The 12,826-nt window shown below is 63.1% G+C and overlaps 1 protein-coding gene across 2 annotated transcripts in view; it reads right to left on the bottom strand.

Annotated features, from left to right (window-relative positions):
• ZNF469 (zinc finger protein 469) overlaps positions 1-12,826 on the bottom strand; it is a 46,305-nt gene that overhangs the window by 15,227 nt on the left and 18,252 nt on the right. Inside the window, exon 2 of one of the 2 annotated variants that reach the window (XM_077891102.1) lies at positions 699-768. The gene's annotated coding sequence lies outside the window, so the exon portion shown is untranslated. The remainder of the gene's footprint in view (positions 1-698; positions 769-12,826) is intronic. The other variant, XM_077891103.1, reaches the window with a different exon arrangement.

The raw sequence follows: 12,826 nt of genomic DNA, 5'->3' as shown, positions 1-12,826 counted from the left end.
CAGGCCCAGGGCTTCCAGGGCGAAAGGCCTTGAGGCCCATGGGATCAGGTGTGTGGATGGGTGAGTGAGTGCCTCTGACCTCATGGGGCCTTCCTCACAGCCCTGAGCCCGCCAGCCCCTGGGACACTGGTATGGCCACTGGTGTGGCTTCCAGAGGGTGGCAGGTGAGGTTGGAGGAGCGATAGCATGAAGGCCCTGCAGACCCAGGCCCCAAGCTGTGTCCACAGGGCAGGGTGAGTGGGTGGTGATGGGCCGACAGGGTCAGCAGCCCCTGCTCAGATCCCCCGCCCCATGATGGCATGCCATCCAGCCTCCCTTAGCCTTGGTCTCTCCTTCTGTGACCTGGTAATACCAGAACCTTTTCAGAGGGTCATGGCAGGGGGTGAGATAAGCCAATGCCTTCTCCTGAGACATCTAACAGAAAGCGTTTGGGAACCGACATATTTTCCTGATTAAAACCCTAACTGTTCCATCGCTGGCACAGGTAGATGCTGTGGAGATGTTGCAGAAGGAGGGGCCTGGCTGCTGCTGCCCTGCTGCCCACACCCCCTCCCGGGCTCAGGGCTGTGGTTCAGAGCCCCATGGCCACCCCCGACAGCAGAATTTGGGGGAAGGTCTCTCGGGGAGGTAGGGTGGGGAGATGGAGGGAGCTGGCCAGGTGCAGGCCTGACAGCATCCAGCTGTCCTCAGCTACATACCTGGGGAATCAGGCCCTCAGCTGGGAGGCTGCACAGGTCAGTTTCCTGAGGAATGAGGATTTCTTGGCTGCTGAGAGAATGAAAAGTGTGTCAGAATCCATGTGGTGCGTGGCTGGGGTGGAGAGCCCCAGAGGAGCTGGCTGGAGGGAGTGGCTCTGAGTAGGGTCCCCCCCCAACCCCGCCCATGCGTGCAGAGTCAGCAGGGCTGCCAGGGGGGCCGCGGGGAGATGGGTGAGCTTGAGAGGCTGAGCCTGGGGGTCCCTGCAGGGCTGGGGTCAGCTGCCTGCATTTCCCCAGCTCTGGTGATGACTTTATATCTCCTTCTGTTAGGAAATGTGTGCAGAGAGGATACATCCGTGTGGTTCCCAACCCCGAGATGATGCTCAAAGGTCTGCAGAGAGAAGCCTCATGCCGGGCCCAGGCCCCGGGCGCCCTCTGCCTCGTGTCCTGCTGAGTCAGCACTGGGGGCAGGTGCGTGTGTTCCCTTCCAGAGCGTCCTGATGTAAATACCAGCAAATATGAGTAATGTTCACATTTCCCCCCTTTCTTCAACCAATGATGGTCTGCCACACTCAGCGTCCCCTTCCTTCCTATTTACCCTTGACAACATATTTTGGACACAATTGCACGGGACTCCCCAAGGAGCCTGCTGTGTATGCGTCTGCCTGCTATTCTCTCCACCCACACGCAGCTACGGGATATTCCGCAGGATGAACGGACAATGCCTGTGGCGCCCCCGCCCCCCATGGGCCCCACAAACAGCAGGGTGACAAAGAGCCTGCAGGTGATAACATTGAAGAAGAGATGGCGGTCAAAGGGTGGGGAGATGTGGAGAGAGCCTGGCAAAGCAGCCCCATGGAGGCTACAAAATACAGCCACAAATTCTCTGCTTTTCCCTCCTATTCAACGTTGTCTGGATTCGGTGCTCGCTAATGTCCAGAATAGGGGGCAATCGAGGGTGTCCAGCTTTAGAAATCAGGTCATACGAGGCCCCGGGGCTTCCATCCTGCTTGCGGTCAGCTGCCCACTGGGGGTCCACTGGCAGCCACATTGCAGGACACTGAGTGTGCGAGGCCTCCTGCTTGCAGCTGTGTGAGCAGCCACGGGGGACGTGGCTCCCCAGCCCCACTCGGGCCTCCAGATGAGCCGGCTGCCCCAACCTGCCAGCATGACCTCCAGGGAGGCCTTGCGCCAGCCCGCCCCGCTGTGCCTCTTCTGGATTTCCAACCTCGGAAACTGAGAGAGCGGATGGTTGTTGCTTCCCACTGCCATTTGTCACACAGCAACGGCAGCTCATCTGGCTGCCTACACGCCTCAAATTCCTCCTTTGATCCCAGGCTCTGATCTGAGTCCTGCACCCGAGCAGGAAGTGTGCCTGGCCCCAGAGCTGTCAGGCTGGCCCAATGCAGAGCCATCATGACACCTTTCCGTGTGGCCACACATTTGTTCAGACATCTTTATATTTGTGCCGGATGCCATGTGAGGTGGTTCCTGTGTCTGCCTCTTGGAGTCTGTTGGGCAGTCAGACAACTACAGAAGGTGGCACAGTTTGTCCGTCACAGCACATGGTGGAGCGTGGTGACGAGAAGCAGGCCCGCTGGAGACCGTGCTCTGCACTGTGGGCTCCGTCCCAGCGACCCCTTCCCCTCTGGGGGTGCTGAGCCCGTGGGCAGAGCTGAGCCACCCAGCACCCTCTTTACTTGGCCCCAGGACAGGGGCCAGACATTCTGCCTGCAGGAGCCAAGGGCGCTCTATGCCCACGGCACCCATGGGGCTTAGGCTGTGGGCTGGGCGGGGCAGTGTGCATGCCCAGGGTCTCAGTTTCCCGCCCCTGCCCTGGGCTCTTGGCAAGGCCCCTCGGTGTGCATTGGTGTGGGTTTCAGCGGGCTTGGGCCCCTTTGAAGTCAGGAGATCCAATCTCTCACATGCAGTCTGCCCCAGGGAACCCCCAGGAGTGCGGGCACCTCCTTTTCCCTCAGAAACACTACCCGGCCCCTTGCCTGGGTAACTCAAGACCATGGTCATGCCAGCTGGCTCTGGCCAGGGTGTGGGGCAGTGGCTCCTGGTGAGAGGTGGTCTTGCCATAGGCCTGGATCCTTACCCTCCCGGGACCCCCCGCATGACCCCTCGAGCCCTTGCAGTGTATGCGGCCTCTGCTTCTGCTCCTCCTCCCCCCCTCATTCTATTTGCCCTATTTTATCCTGGCTCCTCTGTCCACCGAGAGCTCTCCTGTCCCTTCCTCCTCTGGCCGTTCCTCCTGAGACCCCCATCCGCCCCCCAGGATGCCTTCTTCCCTTCTTTCCCATCCGCTTCCAGGGAGATTGTGCACGATGGGGTCAGTAGGGCCAGCCCACTATCCCTCGCCTGTAAACTAGGGACCGTCAGAGTCCTGACGTCAGGGGGTGGTGGACATCCCATCTTCCATGCAGACCAGTACACAGGAGGCACCTGCGAAGGTCTGCACTCCGTGGTCCTCTCCCGTCCACCTCTTCCCAGAAGCCCTCCTGATTGCAAGTGTATCCACCCGTGAGATACTGGTTAGCCCGCAGTTACTGGCGATCTCCTCAGCTGTCAGAGCTATCTGTCTTCCTGTCCCCTCGTTCTGGCTGTCAGGTGCAGTGTGGTGGCCTCAGAGGGGGGTACTTTGGGAGGGACAAGGAGTAGACTGTGCTCAGGTAGCTGTGCCCAGGGGTGAGCCCCTTCCTGGGTACTCTGTGCACCCCAGCCCGCCCTCACCTGGAGTTCCAGAACCCTCAGCTAGTGGTAGGATGAGCTGGGGGGTGGGGTCAGGCGGGTCGGGACATGCATACAAGGCCGTCAACACAGGTTCCTGTGCCAGCCCTCTGCACGGCGCCCTCAGCCCCCGAGACCCCGTCCTGGTGCTTTGTGCGCCTTTCCCCACGTGGTCTCCAGGCCACTCTGAGAGGCCTGTGCTATCCTGTATCCTCCCCTCACAGATGACAGATGGGAAACAGGCCTCTCGCCCGGTGGGGCAGCCGAGGGAGGCACAGGCAGGTGCGGGGGTGCTGGGGGCCGGGACAGAACACGTGGCAGCAGCTGCCGTGATGCGGCAAAAGGTGGGAGCAGGTCCAGTGAGGGCACGGGGCCCGACAGGCGGTGCAGAGCCTCTCAAGCACATCGTCAGGGACTGGGGCTCCCCTCATCCACCCCCATCACCCCCACACCACAGGCAGGGAGGCACCTGCCCTCTGGTCCCTGCTCTGCCTCTGCCCCAGCCCCTGGCCCTGCTGCCCGCCTGCCCGAGTGCGCCCCGCTCCTGGCTTGTGGCCGCTCCCCGGGGTACAGGGCAGTGGACAGGCAGGCAGGGACCCTGATGCCGGCTCTGTGGGGTGTGGCCTGTGGCTCCAGGTCCTCCATGAGCAGCAGGGCCACCCCACCCGCCCCCAGGCCCAGGCCCTGCCCGCAGAGGCCACACCACCAGTGCCCACGCCTGTCCCGGCCCCCGTCCCGAGCGGCCGAGCTGCCGGGCGCGCCCCGAGTGCTGGGGGACCGAGCGCAGTGGGCTGAGCCATGCCGGGGCTGCCCGTCACCAGCCGGGGCTCCAGGCGCTACGGCGTGGCTCCCGGTGACATTCCTTCCACAAATACTCTCCTTTCCTTTTCCTTCAAACGCCGCCGCTTCGCTTAAAAACTATCTGTTACCCGAGCGCTCAGATAAACCCGTGCAGGTGGAATTATATCTATGATACGGCCCGAGGGTACGCTTAAGAATACAGTGCAAATTATCGGCTGCATTTATCTTAATTACTTTGGGGAAAGTGGACGCAGGCGTTGCAAGGGGCCGGGAAGCGTGTTTGTCCGCCTTATCGGGGTGCATATTTGAGATCCTTTAACAGGAGGGAGATAAGAGCAGCACGTGGGGAGAAGATGAGGTCTTCGAAAATGACAGGGAGGGGGCGGGTGGGGTGGCAGGGACCCTTGCTGTGGGACAGAGCCGTCACCCACCCTGTGGCACGGATAGGCCCCCGGTCCTGGCCTTTTGTTCCGCCAAGAATACTCCTGGCAGCAGCTGTTCAGCTCCCCGACTTTAGGTGTCCGCTGGTCAGAGGAGCCCTGGCCCCTCCCAGACGGCACGCCCCCTCCTCTGGGCAGGGCAGCACACCTGGCCCCCGGGGAAGTGGGAGCCCTGGGGTCCCAGGCAGGGACTGGCAGGGTCTGACCAGCCTGTGATGGGGTTGTGCTGGCTGGGGCGGTCCCTGATGGATGCCCGCGCTGACGGGTGCCCTCTAGAACCCCAGGCACCAGCAGTCCCAGGTGGCAGGAGCCTGGCTGTCTCTCTAGGGACCTCTGAGCCCTCACCTGCAGGATGGGAGTGACCACACCATCCCCTACAGGTGGGGCAGGGAAGGGCCACAGAGGGAGGCTGGGGAATCGAAAGTCTTCTGGAGGGCAGCCTGCTGGGGACCCAGGCGCCAGGGGCTGTAGGGAATCCTGTGCCTTCGTGTCTAAGCTCCTGGTTCAGGTGCCACATGGCTGAGAGATCTGCACATCCACCACACTGCCCTGCTCTTGCTGCCCTGCTGCCCTCTGCTCTCACCCCACCCCCTCCCTGGCACCTGCTCGCGCTCTGCCACCCTCCGCATCCCTGCACACCAGGCCAGCTCCCGCCTCCCGCACTGGTCATTCCCTTCCCAGGATGTGTCTCCTTTCCCTCTTCTCCTGGTGTAGCTCCAACGCCACCTCCTCCAGGAAGTCCTCCCTGACCATGGAGTTAGCACGGCCACTGCCCGAGGTCACTCTCTGGCCCTCCAGGCGTACTGCTACACTGCCCCAACCTCCACTGCAGGCAGCATGAGGTCTAGGCCCCACTCTCAGGGTCCAGCAGAGGCTGCAGAGGGCCTGGGTCTGCCTAGCCCTTGCAGTCCTCAGGCTGTCTGTCTGTGATATGGGTCAGATCCCCCTCTCAGCACACCCCCACCCCACATACGTGCACACCTCTACATATGCATGCACCCGGGTTCCCATGGGCCCTCCACAAGGCTGTGGGGGGGCCTCACACTCTCAGGCCCTGGACCCCGTTCCTCTGGGAGGCACCAGCAGGCAGGAGGCGCTGCCCTAGGAGAGGTGGTGCTCTGGGCCCTCCACCTCTGCCCTGGCACCCGAGGGCAGGAAAGTCTGGTGGCAAAGCCAATACTTGTTTTTGGGAGCGCATCCTATATCCTACATGTTAACACTGTACCTAGATCGACCTGGCGTACTCTGGCTGGCCCCTGACCTATTCCTTGACCAGCTGAGAGGGACAAGGGACCGTGGGGGTGGTGGCAGCCTTTTGGGGCCCTCCCTGCTGGGGTTGGGCATGCTGGGGTCACACTGGGATGCAGTGGCCCCAGGAAGCCACCAGCCATGCCAGGGGTGTATGGAACAAGTGCCCGCTGCCCCAAAGCCGAAAGGCAGCTCCCCCAGGGCAGCGGGTCAGGATGTGGAGGCTGACGGATTGTTAGGACGCACTAACAGTCGAAAACTAAAGCCTAAAAAAAAAAAAAAAAAAGAAAAGAAAAGAAAACTAAAGCCTAGTGAGCGGCTTGGCCTTGTGATTCTATGATTCTAGAATGAGGACCTGTGGGGGCACCTGGTTTACTGTGCTCCCCTCATAGACGGGGAGCTGCTGCTCAGAGAGGGTGCTGGCTTGCTCGAGGCCACACAGCGGCCAGGCGTGGGCTCCTGGCAGGGGTAACATTCCAGTGAAGCTGGAAGCAGCTGTTGGCAGGAGTGGGGGCTGGGGTGGGGTCCTTGCTCCTGGCCCCCCAGAGGAGAGAAGACACACTGGGTGCTGAGCCACTGGTCTGGAGAAGGACTGGCACCAGCTAGGCCTGTCCCCCATGTGGGGGCTGCCAGCCTGATGGACCCTGTCCCTGCCACCAGGCAGGGAACAGCAGCCAGAAGGCAGAGGAGGAAGCTGGGAGGTACCTTGAGCCCTCAGTCCCCACCACGGTTGCAGACCTGAAGTCCCCCTGCACTCTGTGGGAGCGGACATCCCCTCCTGGAGACCTGGTAGCTGCCCTTCCCCACGACCCCCATCAGGGCCCCAGCACGGGGGGGGGCAGGAAGCTCAGTGCCCCCCCACCAGCTGGCCTTGGCCCCCTGGGAAGGCCTCTAGGGTACAGGGTGTTCAAAGTTTCCCAAGGCTCTGATTATGGGGGAAAGAGATGGTCATCATCCCTTCTTGCAGACAACTCAGCCCGCAACTGTTGGTGATAAAAGTCCATTGTTAGCTCTCACTTTCCTGGGGGCTTTAGGGCACAAGCGGTCCCCAGACTTTGTGGCCAGTGGTGGGCAGAGGACCTGGAAGGACAGTCTGGGGGTCACCCAGACCCTCTGGGCCTCGGGAAACTTGCAGGCTATCACCTGCTCTGTGTGACCCTGACTGTGGCATAGGGAGAAGCCCTGTGGGCACGGAAGTCAGGTCCCGCTGACCCTGGAATGGGTAGGCCCCGGCGCGGGGGAGCTGGCTGGCCTGGGCCTGGCTCCTGCTACCCCGGGTCGGGGGTCCGTCCTCCCTGCTTCCAGCCAGTGGGGCTGCCCGCGAGGGCCAGGTTCACAGACAAGGAAGCTGAGGCTGAGGGAGGGTCGTGAGCTGGCAGACGGCTGCGGGATTCCCACCGGCACCCCGACACCCCCAGGGAAGGCAGGGAGACCTCAGACGTTTGTGGACAGAGGGATCCGGTGCTGAGCGAGGCCTCCACAGGAGTCCTTCTCCCCTCGGTGCTGGGGACGTGGAGACGGCGGGGTTTAATGAGCTGTCTCCTGAGTGACGTGATGAATGAGCTTCCCTGGAGGCCCGGTGGCTGCGTTAATTACTCCCGTCAGGTTCAGGATCCTATCAATCTCCTTTTTCAATTAAAAGTGATTATAATTTCACTTTCCAAAGTGGAAAGGATTAGCAGCACGCTGGTGGGCAGCTGGGTTGGGGAGGGGCCCTGAGCGCTCAGGGCCTGCTGAGTCGGGGTAACTCGCCTCCACAGCTGGGACCCGTTGGGGGGATGCGGGCCCTAAGTGGGTGCAGACTGTGGGCTAGGGGAGGCATTCGCAGGCAACCCACCCAGTGAGGTGCCATTCGCACCCTGGGCCCCTTAGCCATAGCTGTGGGAAATAGGCACTGAACCCCAGTTTACAGGAGCTGAAACTGAGGTTCAGAGTATAGCGGGTGGGCTCAAGGTCATGGGGGCCATGTGGGGGGCCAGGGCTTGTGACACTTTCGAGCTCCGTCCACCGTCTTGTAGCCTCTTGCTGCCCGCTGGGACAAGCTGGGTCTGTGTTTGCAGATGGAGCTGAACAGTTGGAATTCCTGCTGGAAGAGGGTCCTGGGGGGGAGGCCAGGAGGGTCCCTGGGAGGAGGTTGGGAGGGTCTTGGGGAAGCCAGGAGGCTTCCTGGGGGGGAAGCCAGAAGGGTCCCTGGGGGGAGGCTGGGAGGGTCCCTGCGTGGAGGCCAGGAGGGTTCCTGGGGGGAGGCCAGGAGGTCTTGGGGAGGAGGCCAGGTGGGTCCCTGGGAGGAGGCCTGGAGGCCTGGGGGAGGCCAGGAGGGTCTGGTTCCTCCATTCTCCCCGTTGCTCAGATGAGAGACATGGGCCCTGACAGGAAAAGTGACCCTTTCAAGGCTGCACCTGGGGTGGGGGCTCCTTGTCACAGCTCAGGGCAGTCACCTTCCTGCTTCTGTTTTCGGGGAGGCTGCCTGGGGTCCAGGACCAGCTGCCCTGCTGTCCTCCTCACGAGGTCTTGGCCAGGCTCTGGGCAGCCTCAGTTGTGTGGCCTGGCCACGCTGTCCTCGGGCCCGTCTCATCTAGCTGACCACTGCCCTCTGAGTGGTGTTCCCAAGGGTGCCTTTCCTGCGGGCAGGTGACTCTCCCACTGGGGGTGCTGAGCTGTGTGCTGGGTGAGCCTCTGGCCCTGATGAGCCCCGGGGGTGCCCTACTCCATGGGCCTCGCTCTGGATCCTCCCACCTGCCACAGAGCCTTTGCCCCTGTCACCATCCTCTTCCTGAAGCTGCCATCTGGACGCCTTTCCAGTCCCGGCTCTCATAGCCCCACAGCCTCCCTGGACTTCTGAGGCCCCAGGAATCAGCCCGAGGACAGCCCCACAGCCTCCCTGGACTTCTGAGGACCCACTACTTCCCTCGTGCTGTCCCCTGCCAGCCGTCCACTGGGCCAGGCCGTGTCCACCCTTTGCCCATACTCTTGCCTGATGTGCAGCAGATGCTCACGTGTAAGGGCAACACTCAGTGTTTCTCACAGGAAAGCCTGTGGGTAACGGGAGCTCTGGGGGCCACAGACCCAGAGGCTCCTGTGGGCGGGGACTGCTGGGCCTCGACACAAGAGCCTTCTGCCCTCCTGGGGACATGCGGGCTCTCCCCCCGAGGGGGTGATAAACCCCAGGGGCCAGCCTGAGGGCCCTGCAGCTCTGCCTGCCCCCCAGGGAGCCCCTGACTCCTGACACCGAGGGGCCCAGAATTTCTCCAGCCACAACCTCCAGGGGGGTTTCAAGACCCTGGGAGCAGCTCGCCTCCCCCAGCCACCCCGGCCTCTCAATGCTTCCCCCGACGGTGCCCATCACCTGCCCTCCTAGCACACAAGGCAGAGTGGGGGCCCCCAGGACTGGGGTCCCTCCCCACTGTCCCCAGAGCCACTCGAGAGCCTGTGATCCTGCAAGCACTCCGTATGGACCCGAGCAGTGGGGTCGTCTGCGGCTCCTGCGACCCTCTGTCCCCAGCTGTGTTGGCACTGCCACTGTCCCCCCTTTCACAGAGGATGGAACAGAGGCCAAGGCCACAGAGCCCATGCCTGCCACGACCTCACCTCCAGCTCTCCTGGTCCCCTGCCGTCACAGCACCCCCCAGCTTGTGCAGAGGGGACACTGAGGCCCAGCATGCTGTGCAGTGAGCTTAGGCCCCGGGGACGGGTACTCAGGGGTGCCTCCCCTCCCCGGCCGGCGCGGGGCCTCTGCACAGCCCGGTGAGCTCTCCTTTCATAGAAAGTCAGCAGACATGTCCTCTGCGGCACAGGAGGGCCACCAGGTCTCGTGGCCGCAGCCTCCTGAAAGCTGCCCTGTCTGGGCTTTAATTTACCAGCTCTTTATGCGCTCTGCTCCGCCTGCCGGGGGCAGAGGCCAGAAGCCGCCTGCCCCGCCAAAGCCACTGGACAGTGGTGCCCTGGGTGGGGGTGGCACCAGGGGCGGAAGAGGCCCGGGGGCCCACCTGGTCCTGCCCACGGCCCCCCACCCCACCCCCAGGCATGCTGGTTCAGCCCCGGCCCTGCCCGCTCGGCCATTCATCCTGGGGCCCGAGCTGCTCCGTCCTGCACGTGCCTCAGGGTCCCCGGGGCCTGGACAGGGCTGAGATCACGTGCTTCTTCCGGGAGGGCCCTGGGGCCACCCCGCTGGCACCCGCTGCACACGCAGGGTCACGGCTGCACTGGCCCCGGGCCCGCGGCTCCCCAAGTCCCTCGGCCGTGCACCCCGTGATCTGGCCCAGCCGCAGGCCCTCTGGAGCCCCGGGAAAGGCCAGAAGCCCAGCCGTTAGGGCGCTATCTGCTCATTTTCAACCTTGGACTACAAACTCGCATAAAACTAACTACTGGGCGGGCTGAAGCCGCGGGAGCCGGGGTGGGCCTGGGCGGGTCTCCTGTGCCCTCTCTGCGGTCGGGCGGTGCCCAATCCAGGCTGTGCCCACCCACAGACGCCCTCACCCGCCGGCCCCGTGGTTCCTCCCTCACTCGCTCCGGGAATCTCAACCACGAGCCTCTGTCCGGTGCTGGGACGTGACTGCGGATGGGGACACAGATGTCACCCCACCCGGCTGACACCCCTGGGGGCCCCAGTAGGGTAGTCAGGCCCTCAGAACACAGGTCTCTTCACCTCACAGCTAACAAAAGACAGGCTGTGCCCTGGAAAGTTCTTAGGATTTCCGGAAGTCCCATGGAGCGGGAAATCCTTCCTCAAAAAGGAGCTGGTGTGTCCCCCGCAGGAGTCGGGAAGCCCACACCCACATCACACAGCTGTGGGCAGCGGACTCAGAGGGTGCACTCAGGGCTCGGGCCACAGGGGCTGCACAGATAGGAGGTGGGCTGAGTGGTGGGGGCCTCAGGCAGGAGCCAGGCCGGTTCCCTGGGGAGGGTAGGGGTGGGCTGGCCCCTCCCTGGGCTGTGGTTGCAAGGGCGGCGGGCTAAAGCCTGTGGCCTCTCGCCCTCACCAGCATGTGGACCCTGCTCCTCCCCTGCCCCGCCATCTGCTGCCCTGCCTGGTGAGGACGGAGTCCCTCCCTGGGGCAGAAGGGTCTCACTGGGTCCCCAGGACACTGAAAGGGAGGAGGGGGTTCGAGGACCATGCTGTGGCCTGTTCAGCCATGTGGCAGGAACAGAGCCCTCAGGTTGGGGCTCCATCTGCATCCTGCAAGTGAGGTGGAGGGACAGCTGAGAGGCTGCAGGCCCCCAGCATCTCCCTCCTGGATGACAGTGACACCGTGTCAGGCTTCCTATCCTCCCCACAGCAGCCAGAGGGATCTTTCTAGGTGCGGACAAGGCTGCCTTCCACCAGGTTCTGCCCTGGTCCACAGCCCCTGCACCTCAGGGTCCTGCCCCTGGGCCTTCTAGAAAGCCCAAGGCCACATGCACCTCAGGGCACTTGCACTGGCCAGTCCTCTGCCTGGAATGCTTCCCCTAAAGCTTCCCAGCCCAGCTGCTTCTGGCTCTGGAAGCCTCCGCTCGCGGGTCCTCTCCTTGCAGTGGCTCACATACAAGGGTCTGGGTCAGGCTGGCTGGCTCTCCCACCCCCAGAGTTGTCCTTGCTGGGGTGCTGTGGCAGACGGGGACAGTGGGAGTTGTGAGTGCGTGTGACCTGGGTCAGGGCGCAGGAACAGGACATAGGGATGGAACGACATGGCAGCAGCCGAGGGACCCCGGAGCCCCCAGGACCTGGAAGAGGTGGGAAGGACCCTCCCCTGGTGCCAACGAGGGTGGCACCCCTCACTTCTGCATAAATGGCCCACTCTTCCCCAGCCTGCTATGGCCCAAATCCTGGGGCTCACATCTGTCCCCTCCCCCCCATCCCCTCCACCCGCTGGCTCCCCTGCTCCTGCACCTGCTCACTCCCCATCCTGTAGGCTACCAGCCACCAGAGCCAGCCTCACAGATGCAGACCAGACAGCAGCAGCCTACCCCCCGGAGCCCTCAGCCCTTCTGTCCACCTGGAGCTCTGTGCCCAGATAGCCACGGGCTGGTCTCTGCTCATGTGACTGGCCACCCCAGTCTCAGGACCCCCTCACCCCATCTGCCAGTGTCACCAAGGGATGCACACAGCTGTGACCCCCATTTCATGGGGGGCTCTCTGGGGTCCCCTTGTTTTGCAGGCGAGGAAACTGAGTCATGGTGAGATAGGGGATTTCCTTTCCCAGAACAATGACCTGAGGCCAGGGCAGCCAGGGGGGACGTCTATGGGCAGGAACCTCCAAGTCCAGCCACGCTCTGGGGGCTCTGGCTGTGCAACCCCTGCCATGGCCCCTCGCAGGCCCAGCCCAGTCCCAGGTGCCTCTGCAGAAGGGCTGCTGGGAACAGGGGCCGCCGGGGCACAGTGGAATGAAGCTGGTATTGATCCCAGACAAGCCCTGGCTCTGCTGGCATCAGAGGGGGCGTGGGCTGAGACCCTGCAGAAGGGCCGTCCCTGCCGGCCCTCTGGGCGTTTCGCTGTCATCAGCTGGAGACAAAGTGGGAAGAAAGCAGGACATCTGCCAGGGGCCGAAACAGGCACCGTGACTGTGATTTTCTTTGGTAGTGTGTGGGGTGCCCTCGGCCTTTGAGGAGATGAGGCAAGAGTGAGGATCTGCAAGGGTGAGGCCCACATAGGAGCCTGAGAGGTGCAGTGGCTCCAGTCACCCAGTCTGGGTCCCTCCCTGAATGAGGCGGGGTGCCTGGGGGCTGTGGGCAGGGGGACCTGCCACAATGAGGTCCTGCTCTCCCAGGCTGCTGGGGGCTTCTCACCCCACTAGGAGGGACCGCTGGAGAGGCCCAGATTATTAGAGGCTCGTGAGTGGGGAGCACATCAGGTAGGGAAGGATGGGGCAGCACACACCTTGCTGCAGGAAGGTGACCCTCCAGGTGTTTCAGCCCCAGCCCGGGTGACCC

Source organism: Canis aureus, chromosome 3 (genome assembly GCF_053574225.1).
Source record: "Canis aureus isolate CA01 chromosome 3, VMU_Caureus_v.1.0, whole genome shotgun sequence".
NCBI lineage: Eukaryota > Metazoa > Chordata > Mammalia > Carnivora > Canidae > Canis > Canis aureus.
The sequence above is the reverse complement of the archived record's forward strand: the minus strand, read 5'-3'. Positions and strand labels throughout refer to the sequence as shown.